The sequence below is a fragment of the Mustela lutreola genome, chromosome 8 (genome assembly GCF_030435805.1).
Source record: "Mustela lutreola isolate mMusLut2 chromosome 8, mMusLut2.pri, whole genome shotgun sequence".
Lineage (NCBI taxonomy): Eukaryota > Metazoa > Chordata > Mammalia > Carnivora > Mustelidae > Mustela > Mustela lutreola.
This window is the reverse complement of record NC_081297.1, coordinates 29447951-29464672: the sequence shown is the minus strand read 5'-3', so window position 1 is coordinate 29464672 and position 16722 is coordinate 29447951. Positions and strand designations below refer to the sequence as shown.

Here is a 16722-nt window from a genome sequence, read left to right as displayed (position 1 = left end):
TCCTAGACCATCCTATTCAAAAGTCTCTATCCATCACTATCTCTTCTCCTGTCTATCATATAAACCTCAAAGCACTCAGCCATTATTATTATAAGTGCAAATTCTGATAACCCTCGTATAAAGTTCGGTATTTGCCAGCATGTGTTTATCATCTTAATCCTCACAACAATCCTTACTAGGTAGATGTTATTATCACCATTTTGTACACGTGGAAGTTGAAAGAAGAGTTTAAGTGTCTTGTTCAAGGTTATACAGTTTTTAAGTGGCCGAGTCAGGTTGTAAACCCAGGTCCCCTAGCTCCTAAGATCATTCTCTTAAACATTTGCTATCATTTGCTATCCTATCTAGCAGTAACTGCTCTTACTTATTTCTTACCTTATTTGCCAATCTCATTTATTGATATATTTTTAGTATCTAATACCATGCATGACTGGTTTTCATTAACTATTTAAGGAACAAACGGAACCCTGGTCTCAAGATGCTCCACAAGAGGACTCTGGTAAGTACTGCTGACTATACACACCCAGGAGATTCACAAGGCTCCTTTGTTTTTGAGATCCTTCAGTAAGAAAGGTTGCTTAACTTTAATTCAGTGTTTAGCACAGACCCATCTTCTCACCACCTCTGTCCCCACTGCATTAACAGTATAGGGAACTGTGTTCCACGGAACACAATTCGAGAACCATTGCCCCAGAGAGGCAGTCTAGAAAGTACAGTTCCCAGAAGGGTGCTTCTGTTCCCCTTCCTGTGTCCAGCTCCACTGTCGTCTAAAATGTCTCTGCCATAGCCTCAGCTGAACACAAAAAACCACAAAATTAAGTTTTCCTTGTCTTTCCTGGCGCTCCTAAAGGGCCCATAGGACACTAAGGAGAAATAAAGATTTTTCCAACTATCAAAAAGGCTCATCTCCTGTGTATATTTGTGGTTCTGTAATTTACCACAGGGAGAGTTTAATTTTCTCAGAGCTCTGGTTTCTCGAATGTGATTCAAACAAATTCACCCTGCATGATGTACTTTAATCTACATTCTCAGGATGTAAGCAAAGCCAATGATGTGTTAACCACAAAACTGTATTTCTTTCCTAAATACTTACTATAATGCTGATATTTAAATCATAGCTTCAGATGTAGAATGACTTCAAAATCTTTGTATCTCAGCTCTGTAAGTCTTCAAAGTCTTCTATTCGAACTCTCTCTGAAAAGGAGGAAAGAAAGAAAAATTTCAATGTTGAAACTACGGAAGAAAATAGCAAACATCACACATAGGAGCAAAGCAGGATATACTGCTGTGATTCATTTTCTGCTTCTAAAGAGCTTTGACTCTTTCAATTAGTCATCTACATCAGCTACAACAAATCACAGGCAGTGGTTAGAGTATCCTTCAAAACCTCTTATAAGAAATACTCAATAAAAATCTGTTTTCCTTCATCTTAAACCTGGTGAATAAAGTCATTTCTATGCAATGGTTCTCCAAAGCCCTAATTTTTCCAAAGAGACTGACATTTTATGCATTTGGTCTAACAACAAGAATTATCTTGAGTAAACACAAGCACTTTCTAAAATACAAATTTACAACAGCTCCAAATGAGGGGATTTGGGAAAGAAGTCTTGTAACAAAGGGAGACTTGAGAAAACAGAGAAGGATGGGTTGGAATTCATCAAGGAGTTGGATATGTAGAGCCTGAAGGAACTGACAAAGGCCAATTCTTAGAAAAAGAGATACTGAATAAAGAAGCTAGAGACTAGTGTAACCCTTCTAGGGCATCCAGAGTGAATGACTGGGCTAGAACTTGGTCTATGGCCATTAATCCAAGCAGGGAAAATCTTCTACATCTGTTTTCCTCACAGGCTTGGGAACGAGCAAAACCCCCACTCACACTGGAAGTACAACAGAGGAGGGCTGCGGCATATGCACATTTTTCCATCTGATTGTCCTAGCTGCATACAAGATAACTCGCTTGGTTCATTCCTTACACTCAAAATGGCTGACTGCCTTTGTGGCATTTCAATGACTCAGCCTGGGAGAGGGATACCAAACACAAGCAAGACTTCAGCCCTGAGATCCCAGACTAAAGAGGAAAGCCCCTAGATGCATTAGTTTTTTAGTGGTCAGTGGTAGCGGTAAAACAGCATTGACTTCGGAAAACCTTTTGTTTCAGACTACTAAGGCACTTCCTCCTAGCTCCTCCCAATGTCTGTTCAGCACTTCTTTGTACTACATTCTGAAAAAGTCATCTTAGCAAAGAATTCACTCAAGCACGGAAGGCACTGGATGGGACAGGAGACAATGACACACCAGCATTGTAAAGGACCAGACCTGGCATCAGTCCTCAGTTTTTAGAAACACAGGGGAGACATGGTGTCTGATCCTATCTTACTTATCTCGTGTAGAGAGAATGGGGATCATCTCCAGAAGCTCATGCTGAGACAACTTGTAAGGCAATCATCTTGTAGTGACGAGGGGGCACAGGGGAGCGAACTCATGTGAAGTTCCCCCAAAGCAAAAAAAACATTACTGTCACCTCTGCCTAGTAAAATTCAGACAGCTATGAACTCATTACTTAAAGCCACAAAGACGGTTGTGGTAAACACAGACAAACTATGGGGTTTAAGTAGACTGTTTTTCATGCCAAAAAAAAAAAAAAAATCTTTTTCCCTTCTCCCCCACAAATCTGTTTATTACTAAAAAGCTCTGGAGCCTTGTGAACTGGGCTAGACCAATTTAAGCCTGCCTTTCCCCGGGGGGCCCCTCCTTAGTATACTAAACTGAGGAGGAATTTGCCTGCTTCAGAAAAGGAGACCCACTTTCTGTCCTGGCCACAGAGAATGAAAAATGAAATTATTCCAAAGGAAAAGGGCCAAGAGAACCAAAAGAAGCCAAGAGGTAAGGACAGGAGAAGAAATCCTCATCTCTCAATCTTAAGAGCCCAACTCTCTCCCCAGACTCCCATGTCTGTTCTGCCCTCGGCTCATGTCCTTCAAGCACCCTATAGATCAGGGGTTCTCAAGCTTGAGAGGGCAAAAGGGTCCCCTTGGAATTGTACACCTGCAGTTCAAGAAGAAAGAGACTCTGCATGGAGATCATGAACCCGAGGACCAAGAAGGAGTCTGAAAGGCGTGGACCTGCATCACTAGTTTCAGGAATTTGGTTCACCCAAAGACCAGGGGATAGTCACTAGGTACTAAAGCTTCGTAATATAGCAACTGACAGGAAGACAAAACAAGAAATCAGCTTTCATGCACTCGAGATAACTTGGGGAAAGAAAAGAGCAAAACCACAATCAGGAAAGGGTCCAAATTAAGTGACAGGCTCATGTTTAGTAAACTAGTCAAACCTGCAGAACAGCAGCAAAACTTCCAGAGGAAAACAGGGCAATGGGGAAAGGAGAATCAGTGTGCAGCAGGCAGAGGAACCCAAGTCAAGGTCTTAGCTCGTCTTGCCAGGGCTCACTCCATCCTTCTAAAGTATTCCTTCCCGGTCAAAAACCAACTTTCGCCTGGCTTTTGGACGAGTATCAATCCCTGTGCAAAACCCTTCACATGACTTTGTGACCAATTCTCAACCACCTGTGTCTAGAGGGAAGACATACCAGAGAAAACCATACTTTTATCTTACGTTTCAAAAGAGGTTTGACAGAACATGCCGATGGAGGTGTCCACAGCGAAGGGACACTTCTGGTGAGTTTTATTCACGTACTACTTTACTACAGTGTCAGGTGCCTCAAGGTCCAGAGAATTTATCGCGGTCTTCCTCCCTTCCCCCTCCAGCAGGCATCCAACAGTGGCTCCCTAATTGCGGATCCTAGGGATGAGGCTTCCATGAGACCCACTTCCGCCCTGGTTACTTTCTCCCATCTTTCTTTTCCTGGATGCCTACAGCAAGGGAAGGAGGCTCTTTAAGATCTTTTCAGGAGCAGGGCGTCTGGAGTCTGCTTCAGATTCTCTCTCCCTCTCCCTCCTGCTCACTCTTTCTTTCTCTCTCCCTCTCTCAAATAAATAAAATCTTTAAAAAAAAAAAACAACAAGATATTTTCAGGAACCATGGGCATTTCCTCCTTACCCCCATACAAATCTCAAGATACCTTTCAGGATTCAGCTTCAATGCCTCCATTTCCATGAGACCCTTCTCTGACTGTCTTACTCCTTCCTCAGTAAGCTTCCTGTCTCTTCACTTCCTGTCAATTATCTAATTATAGATGACCACTATAGTGAATTCTAAACCACCTAGGATTTGATTAGCCAGAGCAGCAATAATATAACAAAATAATAATAATAATCATTGTTATTATTAGAACATTATAAATAATAAAATATCTCCAAATCAACAAAACCGTGTACTTAGAAGGCACCGACTGACTGGAACTACACAATAACCTGTAGACTTCACCACAGGTCTATAGCTGTGTGGGGACAGTCCCATTCCATCACCTCACAGATATGTACTTACTATATTAGTGTCTGAGGTGTCATTCTGCCAGCATTAATTCCAGGACCACACAAGTTCATGGAAAAAACCATTAGTAAGTGACTGAACTGGTCATGCACAGGAGCCAAGGTTAGAGGCAATTGAGCAATGACAACAGGAGAAAGGTGACACAGGAGAGAGGGCAGCAGGGACACTGCGGGGGGAGGGGGATTCCCTTCAAAGATCACTGGGCCCACTGACATGACATTAGAAAGAAGAAAGGACAAGTATTGAAGACACACTTGGTCCATCTAGGTTTCCATTTAATATAGGGGAAGGCGTACAAAAATCTTGGTTAAAGAACAAAAATAGACCATTTTAATAGTACTAATCATTGGCCCCTTTTATTTGTCAGGTAATTTATAGGAGAGTTTGTCATCCTGAACTATTATGCTTGTACTACTTTTGCACATTAGGATAATAGCCACAGAATGGTGAAAGTTTTCCTAAATATTGGATTCTTCAAGAACTAAATGCTGGTAGCCTTTGCTGAGTAATGGTATACTAAATGCATCCCAAAGTATAATTCAACTGTAGATATCTTTTGTACTCCTCTTGATCAAGAGAGATGTCTTTCATATGTTTATGCACTTTTTCCCTCTAAAATGAGACTGTGGGTTTTTATCTTACATGTTTTTAGTATTTCATAGGCATGAAATACTCATCCCATTATGAAGGCTCATCCCATTAGTATTTCATAGGCATGAAGCCAGTGCTCAAACAATAGATTCTGAAAGAGTGACGGGAGGGCCAGTGCACACAGGGCAGCTCATTCCCCTGCAAGCGCTCTGGCAGTCAGCACGCCACCAGCTGCAGAAGGATGCTCACCATCAAAATAGCAACTGACGCGGGGACACATGAAAGAGAGGGAGTTAAAATAAGCATCTCAATCCTCTCCGGTGAGATCCAGAAACTCCACCACCCTGATGTCCTTGGGGCTCTCTTCCTAGGGGGACACATTTCCCACTTGATGGGCTTTCTGCTGCTACTTCAGTAGGTTTCCTATTACACCATACATCCCATTATAGCAACAGATCTTAAAAGAGAGCATCCGGTACACTTATGTTTTCAAACACGCTCCTACAAAACCTTGGGAGGTTTTACGCTTCAAAATCCAAAGGATGTGGGTATTACCTAAAATCACCCGTACAAAAATTAAGGGGCACAATTCTCAATTTTACCTTCTGTCATGTATTTTTTTCAAACTCATTGGTGCCTTCTACTACTTGCCTTGTAGCAACCACAAAATGCATAAACAAGTAGCAAACAAACATTAAAGAAAAGTTCAGCTTGCTATTTGATGGACTCATGTACTTGTGAATATGATCTTATGCTGTTTGTAGCTCCCAAATATAGTCCTGTGGACCACATGTTTGTGTCCCCTGAAGTGAATACATTGAAGTTCTAGTCCCTAAGGTGATGGTATTTGCTGTTGGGGCCTTTTGGGAGGTGATTAGGTCATGAAGGTGGAGCCTTCATAATGGGATAAGTGCTTTTATAAGAACAAACAGAGAGAGATCGCTTCTTCTCTCTGCTCTCCACCCTATAAGGACACAGCAAGAAGGTGGCTGTCCACAAACCAGGAAGAGGGCCCACACAAGGCACTGAACCTGCCACCACCTTGATCTTGCTAGCGTCCAGAACTGTGAGAGATAAGTGTCTATCATTTAAGACAACCAGTCTGTAGTACTCTTGTTGCAAGAGTGCAAACTAACATATATAGTAAGAGCCAGCATTAAATCTAGTAATTAAATATATATGTGTGTACACCTATGTGTACATATACACTATATAATTATGTATATAATGACAAAACACATAATGTGCTAAATTGCAAAACAGAAAAAAAGGATGCAACATGTCAACATTTCAAAGTTTGCTTCAAAAAGCACCATGACTTTCTCCAAGGTGTCTAAGTCCTTCAACGTGAACAGTCTGAAAACCATCACCTGGGTATATTTCCATAGGCTGTTCCAGGAGGCACTCTAGAGGTACTAAGACCCTTCACAGAACCAAGCATCACTGTTTCTCCTGTCAGGGGTACATGGGGCTTCCCAGCGGATTGTAGTGGGCTCAAAGCAACCACATTATCATGACCCTCCTTTGGACTCCTAGACACTCACAGTTGATCTGTATGATTCAGCACTTGGTGAAGACAAATTTTTCCTATTGCTCTCCACTGACTTCATACGTGCATGTCTTCACAAAAAGAGATTATTATGCTAGGCTTTGCTCTTTTTTCCCAAATAAAAAGCATACTGATATGCAAGCTGCATCTGATAAGAAAAATATGCACTATGGGCTGGAGTTCACTGTCTGGATACTTGGCTTATAACCCCTCATAATAGGGAGGGAAGTGATCGATCCCAACTTACCCTGGGTCACAGCCTCATCCTGGGTGCATGTCACCATGGTGGGTCTTAGAACTTCACGTATAAGAAGCCCCTTTTTCTTGTACCCGCCCCCTGCCATCAGTTGCACGGCTAATAAGACAATGTCAAAAGGCTACTATGAATATGTCTCACAGATTTATATCTTATAAGTCACAGCCACTTAGGAGCATTTAAAGTAATGGTTTTTCTGTTGATGGGAATGCATATGGGTGCAGCTACTGTGGGAAACAGTACAGAGGTTCCTCAAAAAATTAAAATTAGAACTACCATATGATCCAGTAACTCCACTACTTGGTATTTGTCCAAAGAATACAAAAACACTAATTTGAAAAGACATGTGCTCCCCTATGTTTATTGCAGCATTACTGACAATATCCAAGATATGGAAGCAGCCCAAGTGTCCAATGATAGATAAATGGATAAAAACAATGAGACAATGTGGCACACACACACACACACACACACACACAGAGGAATATTACTCAGCCATAAAAAATGAATGAAAACTTGCCATTTGCAACAATGTGGATAGCTCTAGAGTTTAATGCTGAGTGAAATAAGTCAGAGAAAGACATACCATATGATTTTACCCATATGTGGATTTTAGGAAACAAAACAAAGAAAAGATAAAAAGAAAGAAAGAAAGAAAGAGAGAGAGAAAGGAGCAACCAAAAAACAGACTCTTAACTATGGAGAACAAAGTGACCCTGAGGGGAGGTGGGCAGGAGGATGGGTGAAACAGGTGATGGGGATTATAATCACAATTACCTTAACTGACAAGCACTGATTAACATATAGAATTGTTGAATTACTATACCATATACCTGAAACCAATATAACAATGCATGTTAACCATACGGGGATTTAAAATATAAATAAATACATAGATACATACATACGTCAATTAAGAGTGCATGTGTGAGGCATGACGTAGCCTGCAGACAATGCTTACAATGACATAAATTCCTTCACCACCCCCCCATGGTAAGTCTGAAGTTCATGAGCAAAAAAGCAGGGCTCTGTCAGAGCCGGGCGCACACCTGGGCAGACCTAACCCATCCCTGAGTGGGCACGGATGGACCTGCTTGCTGGCTGTGTGCAAGCTCACTGGCTCCCAGGACCACATGCTCTGGCCCTGTGGTGTGGCCCCCAAACACAGAGGTAATGTAGTGGACTCCCACAAACCCCAGGTCCTAAATAGGAAAACCAGGTCAGGTCTGCTCCTTGGGAGAAATGTCCACTATTAGGAAACATCAGGGGAGATGTTGCTCAGCAGTGCTAAAAGAAACCTTTAAAAAAAAAAAACAAACAGTTATGTATTTACTTTAGAGAGAGAGAGCATGAGCAGGAGAGGCAGAGAGACAGGGAGAAAGAATCTCAAACAGACTGCACTGAGCGGGCAGAGCCCAATGCAGGGCTCGATCTCATGACCCTGAGATCAGGACCTGAGCAGAAATCAAGAGTCAGTTGCTTAATGACTGCACCACCCAGGCACCTCTGAGAGAAACCATTTTTGAATGGAGATAGCAACCAAAAGAAATAGGAAGAGAGAGAGAGGACTATCTTGTACTGGAACTTCTAACTGACCTAACTACGGTGGGCTCAACCCTTCCAACGGTGGAAGCAGGGACCTCCTGTCTGATGGAGGAGGACAGTGTACTTGGGAAATCACAACTTCCTCCTGAGCCTCCAAAGGTAAAATAAACAAGCTAGACTTGCTTTAAAGTGTGACCTGAGTCAACATACACACGTATAAATCCCACATGTGAGGATAATCAGTGACTGGGTATTACTCAGCACAATGTCAGAAAACTCTGGTCCTCACTGTTAACAGAATTTTAAGCATTCTTTGAACAGTATCCCATATCTAACACCTGTGGAAGTATGAAAAATATGTCAAAAACACCCATTTTCAGAGTACTGGGGGGGGATTAGTTAATAATGACAACAGCAACTAATACTCACAGAGCGCTCAGTACTTACTAGGCACTGTTCTGAGCACTATCTCTATACCAACCACTTCATCACCACTACTAGCTTCTGAGTGCTAGTAGTGCCCCCATTCTACAAATCAAGAAACTAAGGAGTAGAAAAGTCATCCAAGGTCACACAGGTGGCTAGTAGCATTTTGGGCTCCAGAGTTCACTCTTTTTTTTAATTTTAACCAAGGAAGTCACTTATTGAGTCCTTACTCTTACTCACCAGGCTTTGCTGCATCCCTGATCAGAAAGTAATTTAAAAGCTTTAAGAGAGATTAAAAACCTTTCACAAGATTCTGCCCACTTTATAGTCAGTATCTCCATGATAAATCTAACAAGGGTTAGTAGAAATTACTAGAAATATAATATAAATTATTCTAAAAACTTGAATAACACAGATTAGTTTCTGACTTCTCTACCTATGGCAAAACGGATCTTCACCACTACAAGTGGTCCAGATGCACATCTGTATCCCACACCTGATAGTGGTGCCTTATTGCCAAAATAGACACGAAAGGACCCTCTCCCCAGATCTTGGGATAGGGTTCTGCCTGTCCTGTACCATCTGTCCTGCAGATACCCTGCAACCCCTCCACACTTGCACCAAGGTCCCACAACGGGCACTCCTTACCTTTGAGATCAGTATAATTTGGTTTACGGCAACCAAATCAGACAGATGCGAACTTAGCATCTACTGGATATAAGGCCCTGTGACATGTGCAGTGAAGAAAAAAAAAAAAAGAAACTCAGGCAACAGTGAAGAACTGAAAGACTGTTAAATAAAAGTAATTTAAAGGTCCAAGTAGAAGAGATTGGAATATAAAATTGAAAGGGCATAAAGGGAAAGGATAAAACCTGAGATCCCTCTTCAAGAAAGAAAAACCACTCCGGCATCAGCACCTGAGGCTGAAAAAGCAGCTCATGAAACCCGTCTACCCTAGTGGTGGGACTAGAAAACAGTCCAGCCACTCTGGAGATCAGTTTGGTTGCTTTCCTTAGAAAGTTTAAACATATACTTTACCATCTGACCCAGTAATCCCAGTCCGAGGTACTGATCCAAGAGAAAATGAAAACTTACGATCCCATAAAAACCCGTATGTGAATGTTATGGGAGTTTTATTCATAATTAACCCAAACTGGACACGACCCACGTGCCTTTAATTGGTGCATGGAGAAGCAAACTCTCTACACAAGGGAATACTAGTCAGCAACGAAGAAACAAATCACTGATCGACAGGACTGTATTTCGGGTGCCTTAAGCCAGTGGGAGAAGCCAGACTCACAAAGCTACAGACTGAATGATTCCATTTCTACGACATTTGGAAAAGCCAGAACTGTAAGGACAAAAAACAGACCAAGGGTTGCCAGGGGTGAGAACTGAGTGGAGAGACTGATTACATGGGTGGGGCGCGGGGGGGGACACAATGGAAATTTAGGTTGATGGAAATTTATATTGTGGTGGTTACACAACTTTGTACTTATCAAGATATATCGCTGTATGCTTTTTAAAAGACTGAAAATTAGTGTGTGTATTTTATACATCAATAAATCTGACTTTTAAAAAAAAACAGCGCTCAGCAATTACGCCAACAACATTTTCTCATGGAATGGGGCTATTTCTTATCTTCTACAAAGTTCTACAAATCACTTATTGAACGTCCTCTATTAACTCCCTTCCCAATTTCTTCTCATTTATAAGAAGATTACTGGTTGTTCATCTGTAGGAGAAAAAGCTCCTTTCAGCATATAAAATATCTTAAAGTAACCTCTGAGTCTTTAGGTAAATTATGGGAACTCTCCTGTATTAAAAATAGACTTGGGTAAGTGCCTCTTCGTCCTCATGCTAAATATGTGTCTGCTGATCACCGAGGGAAAATAGGCAGGTAAGACTCCAATGGTTCTGTCCATCTACACAGATGGTCACCATAAAAGCATTAAATCGCCAGGAAGTTCAAGTACTACGTCCCTTATACACTGAACTATACTGAAGGTAAACCAAGGTTTCTGCTAAAGTCTTTAGGCAAGAAGCAAATCTAAAATACATCTTGACTTTCACGGCAAACCTTTAGCAAGGTAGGAAAATCACAGACATCACAGTCCTATGAACTATGTCACTGTACTACATACGCAGACTAAAAACAGTATGCACGATTCTGGTTCTTTCCTTCATTCAATACCCAGCACATACATCGTGACCGTCCATGTGTGCTAGACACAACAGATACAATGACAAACAAACACCCCCGTCATTAAGCAGCTCACGTTCACTCAGGAGTAATAGACAAATTATAAGGACATGAATGGACAAACAGACCACCCGATCAGTTGATAATAGACTATAGGTTTATAAACACTTGCGGGGAGCAGGGTAAGAGAAAGGGCGACTTCTACTTTAGTTGAGGAGGTGTCTCTAAGGAGACCTAGAAGAACTGGGCGAAGCAAGATGGTGAGCCTGGGAAAGGAGAATGGCCAGGCAGGGGAGAGGAGAAAACAGTGCAAACCCTCAAGTTTTGAGATGGAGTGTGTCTGCGTGTCCAAGAGACAAGTGAGGTAGGTGTCTGGTATGGCTGGAGGGGAGTGAGGAGAGGGGGTGCGGCAGCAGGAAATGCTGGTCGGAGATAGTGGGTGCCGATCAGACAGGCTCTGTGCCAAAGAAGGACTTTGGGTTTGTTCAGAGTTACCATAGGCCACCGTTGGGTGTGGGAAAGGAATGACATGATCTTGATTCAGTTTTAAAGATTAACTGTAGTTACACTAAGGAAAATGGGCTCTAGGGGCAGGCAGATGGGGAAGTGGACCAGAAGAAGGAGATGGGAGAAACTGATAGGAGGCCACCCCAGCCACCCAGGCAGGGGTGGACAAGGGGGAACAGTGGAGGAGGTGAGAAGAACCACATGGGAAACCAGGAGCATGTCTTGCCACTGACCGAGACGCAAGGTGCCAAGACGGTATCCTCAGTAGCAGCCAAGCGAGTCCATAGAAAATGTTTATGACATTCCTACCAGGGAGTGAGAGAGGCGAATTCAGACAAAGGAAAGGTGACTTTAACCCAAACCTCATTAGTCCCTAAGACGTTAAAAGCTTTATTGGGTTGAGAATGGACTCAGGAGGGACGCCTAGGTGGCTCAGTGGATTAAAGCCTCTGCCTTTGGCTCAGGTTATGGTCCCGGGGTCCTGGGATCGAGTCCCGCATCGTGCTCTCTGCTCAGCAGGGAGCCTGCTTCCCTTCCTCTCTCTCTGCCTGCCTCTCTGCCTACTTGTGATCTCTCTCTGTCAAATGAATAAATAAAAAATCTTAAAAAAAATGGACTCAGGACCAGTTTAGATATTAATTTTATCTTGCAATAGCATCCCCACTGACGAGGTTATTTACTATACACAGCTAAGAAATGGATTTCTGTAATGGATTTTAGTGAACTTTCCAGGAAACAAAGATTTCCAGTGAAGCTAATAAAAACTTCAAAGCTTTACCAAACATATCCACAACGCTTTGAAGAGCCCCTGTATCTAATCCTTGCTAAAAGAAAAGAATGTCGGCCAGATTGAAGAATATGGTTATTCTTTACCACACTCACAGTATAAAAGACCTCCGTCCGATGGGAAGCAGAAGTCAAATTAGAAGACTCTAATTAGTTTACATGTTAAGGCCCTTTATATAAACACTGTTTGTTTGACACAACCCACATCAAAGCATTTATCTGCTTCACCGATTATGTTCTTCAGCTGCCCCAAGATTTTTTTTTTCTACGATTATGTATTTATTTGAGAGAGAGAGAGAACATGAGCAGGGGAGAGCGGTGGACCGACCCCCCCACCACCACCACTGAGCAGGGAGCCAGATGCAGGGCTCAATCCCAGGACCCTGGGATCACGGCTCCCAGACACACCCTGCCCTAAGAGCTCTATGTTGAGGAAGCTCTTGCTGAGCTTGCTAAAACTGGATCTAACCTAGGAAGAGGCCAGGAACAGAAATGTACAACGGAATCAAGGTTGGTGTCCACAAGCCGGAGTGAGGTGCCATGGCAGGAAGACCCATGAGGCTCAGCTCCCATGTTACGGGACCCTGCGCACGTCTCAGATCACATCTGTTTCATCCAACACGAGGTTCCTGCCCGGGATCCAAAACACAAGGAAAAGTTTAAATTGTTTTGATTGGCCTAACTGTAGCCTGCTAATATACACAAGGTCTTCCAGGAAGATATCACTCCCATATTTTCCATCTTTTCCTCCTTCTTACCCCTAATTCAACAGCACAGAGCCTGATGAGAAACCAGATCAAAACACACTTAGGGACGCCAAGCACAGGAACCTCTGCAGACACCAGGCATAGACTTCACTTTCAATCTGTTGCTGTTGGTGAGAAAATGTTTCAGTCCATTGGAACCATCTGAGTTTGAAACCATCTTATAAACATAGTCTGCTTTTGGTTTTTTAAAGGTTTTACTAAAAAGAAATGAGCTCCCAAAAGTCACCATAACCTCTTCAGCTTCATCAGCAGCCAAGAGAAAAATGTCCTTTCTGGAGGGCCCAGGACACACAGGAGCCAGACGAGGGACTTCATAGCTCCCTAGTGTCTCCTCTTGGTAGACACAGGAAAGTCCTCTGGAAAGTCCTTTCATGGTTTTCCAGATGTCTTCCTAGATCCTTATATCTCTTCAGATATATCCTTGGAAAGATCTGTTCTAAAACAATCCACTGTTTTGCTCTACAAGATTTTTTTTACTCAAATCTCTGAATTTAGTGACTTTTCCCACAGTATCAGCTCTTAAAGACAAATTTTTTCCTGGCTTGTTGCTTTAAGATGTCAAGATGTATTCCGCTTTTCTAATCTTGACTTAGGACTTCCTTCACAAAGCCCCTCACTGTTACAATAAACATATGTTTCTGCCTCTTTCCAGAAGACAGCAGCAGTGAGCCTTTAGCCTAACCCTAACCCTAACCCCAGGTCATCCATTCAGATATGCACCTTATTTCTTCCCGATGGTTCCAGACATATCTTCTCTATCTCTGTTTTTTAAAAATCTCAGAGCTAAAACACACACATACCCACACAATGTCAAATCCTCTGCCAAGAATGAATTAGTGTGGTTTTCTCTTTGGATTCATCTGTAATGACCTAAAGATGTATCATATCTGGACTCTCAGAGGTCTGCTAAGTATTAACCACAATGATGTGAAATGTTAGAAAACTGGGTCAGTCTGTACCTCCATTATTAATCCAGTCTGCTATCACTTCTTGGTGAGATTTTATTAACACGTTCTGAAACTGTCACTGACCCACTTGAGAAACTAATGGAACTTAGAAGCTCCCTCTCTAGAAATATTGCAAAACAAAATGGTGGCTATAATTGCCTTTCTAGAACATGAGTCCACAAACCGCAGCCCATGGACTAGCTGGGGACCGCAGCCTATTTTTCTAGGCAAAGTTTTCTTGGAACACAGCCCTGCTCATTCATTTCCCTATTATCGATAGCTGTTTCCATGCTACAGTGTAAAGTTGAATATTTTTGACAGGAACCCATAGAGCCTGAAATGTTTATTTCTGGTTGTGTACAGAAAGTTTGTCCACCTCAGCTTTTAAAACCAATGACTTTGAAGACAATGCATGTAAATCCTACCTGTGTGGTGTTGCAAAGTTACTTATCTAGATTATCATTTTCCTCAGTTAAAATGACAGAGTTACATGCAAAAGTGCCTGTTACAGTGCCTGAGATTCAGTAGGCAAATAATATATGTCCCCTTCTTCTACTGACCAACCATCTCCCAGTCCTCCAGTTCCTGGTTCAAATGTCTCCTCCTCGCTGTGGTATTCTCCTTCAGAGTTGAAAGTTCCCTCCTCTTAGCACCGTAAGTTATTTTAACACCAAATATCCCATATGCTCATTACTCACTTGCCTTTCCTCCCATTCTAGAATATGAATCGCCGTATCTTACTTACCTTTGTTTCTCCGAGGCCTGGCAAAATCCTAGCAAAGATTTTTTTCAAACAGTGGGTAAAGGAATAGCAAAATCAACACTAGAAATAGTCTTAATTCTAAAAGATGCCATGCAAAGATCATTAATGGCATCATTAGTAAATAATACCGTACTCTGGGGCACCTGGGTGTCTTAGTTGTCAGGTGTCTGCCTTCTGCTCATGTCATGATTCCAGGATCCTGGGATCGAGCCCCACATTGGGCTCCCTGGTCCTCAGGATGCCTGCTTCTCCCTCTCTCTCTCCCTCTACTTGTGTTCTCTCTCTTACTTTGTATCTCTCTCTGTCAAATAAATAAATAAAATCTTTTTAGAAAATAATAACACCAAATTCTCCAAACTGAGTTTCATAAAAAATGAAGGGGAGGCATCAACTTAAGGTCACAACATGCTACATATTACAGCAGTTTTACCGAATATCCAACCATGTGTAGGTACAAAGAAGTCCTAGAAGCCAAGAAAGAAATAATGAATCTTGCTTAAATCCAACAACTTAAATATATATATTGCTACTCAAGCATCTCATTTGGTTTTTAAGATTTTATTTATTTGAGAAAGAGTGCACAAGTGAGGGGGGGGAGGGGCACAGGGAGAAGGAGAAGCAGGCTCCCCACTGAGCAGGGAGCCTGGCTTGGGGCTCAATTCCAGGACCTGGAGACCATGACCTGAGCTGAAGGCAGACACTTAACCCACTGAGCCACCCAGGCGCCCCTCCAGCCTCTCATCTTTAAATGGCAATGTAAAGTATGATTTTCTTTGTCTATAACAAGAGCCTGAATTTAGATTTCTAATATTAGTAACATACTTTAGCATAAAATGATGTCTTTGAAAAGATAGTCATTTTGGTTTTTCGTGGATTTAGTTAAAAAACATCCACTCATTTGAAGATTTATGAGTCAGGCCCTGAACTAGGCAGTGAAGATAGAACAGGAATGAGCTAAAGTTTTGGCCCTCACTCTAATAAAACAAAATGAACTTAAAGAGATCTTAGAATTTTGACAAGATTCTTCTTTGAGTAACATATTCCATTAGTTTTCCATTATATTATATTCCATAAATAACTAAAAGGGTTTCCAAAATACAGACAGGTTTCCATATTGGATGGTTTCCTGGTGCTGCTACAACAGATTACTACTTATCTGGTGACGTGAGACAATACAAATTTATTACCTTATAGTTCTAGAGGTTAGAAACCTAAAGTGGGTCTCAGTGAGCTAAAATCAAGGCGTTGGCAGGCCCGTATTCCTCTGGGGGCTCTATGGACAGAATCCATTTCTTTGCTCACCTGCATTCTTTGGCTTGTGGCCCCTTCCTCCATCTTTAAAGCAGCAAAGACACTGCAGAATTTATCACATGACATTACTCTGACACTGATTCTCCTGCCTTCCTCCTTCACTTCAGAGGACCCTGTGATTACATCGGACCCACCTCGATCGCCACGGTAATCTTCCTCTCTCAACATCAGTTGACCAGCAGCCTAATTCCTATTTGCAATGTCACCTAACACCGTCACGGCTTCCGGGGATTCGGACATGATTCTTGAGGGAGCCATGAGATTCTTCCCACCACACGCTGCTTTTTAGCAATCAGGTCAATGAAGCCAGCTCACCTGTAGGACCCCGTGTGAAACCTGGAGCACCATCACTCCTAGACACCGGTCCTCCCACCTGCTGGAATGTGGCTTCTTCCGGCAGCTCCCAAAAGCACATGGCCTCTGTCCCTCCACATGAGCCAATGTACAAAGTTGTCATTCCCACTCATCAAACTAGGTTCCAAGCACCCCCTCGATTGTTTTAATAATAAAGCTAATGAGCTTTCTCCGGTCTGCCTCGCGCTCCCCCAAATGGAGAGAAAGCCATGCCCTGTCTTCCATCCCTCTATTCTAGTGAGGGATAAAAACCCTCCTTTGCCCA

At 42.3% G+C, this 16722-nt stretch overlaps 1 protein-coding gene across 3 annotated transcripts in view; it reads right to left on the bottom strand.

Annotated features, from left to right (window-relative positions):
• The window catches only part of SVIL (supervillin), a 228422-nt gene that overhangs the window by 163115 nt on the left and 48585 nt on the right, over positions 1 to 16722 (bottom strand). For all 3 annotated transcript variants that reach the window (XM_059184181.1, XM_059184179.1, XM_059184180.1), the window contains exon 2: positions 1094 to 1194. The gene's annotated coding sequence lies outside the window, so the exon portion shown is untranslated. The remainder of the gene's footprint in view (positions 1 to 1093; positions 1195 to 16722) is intronic.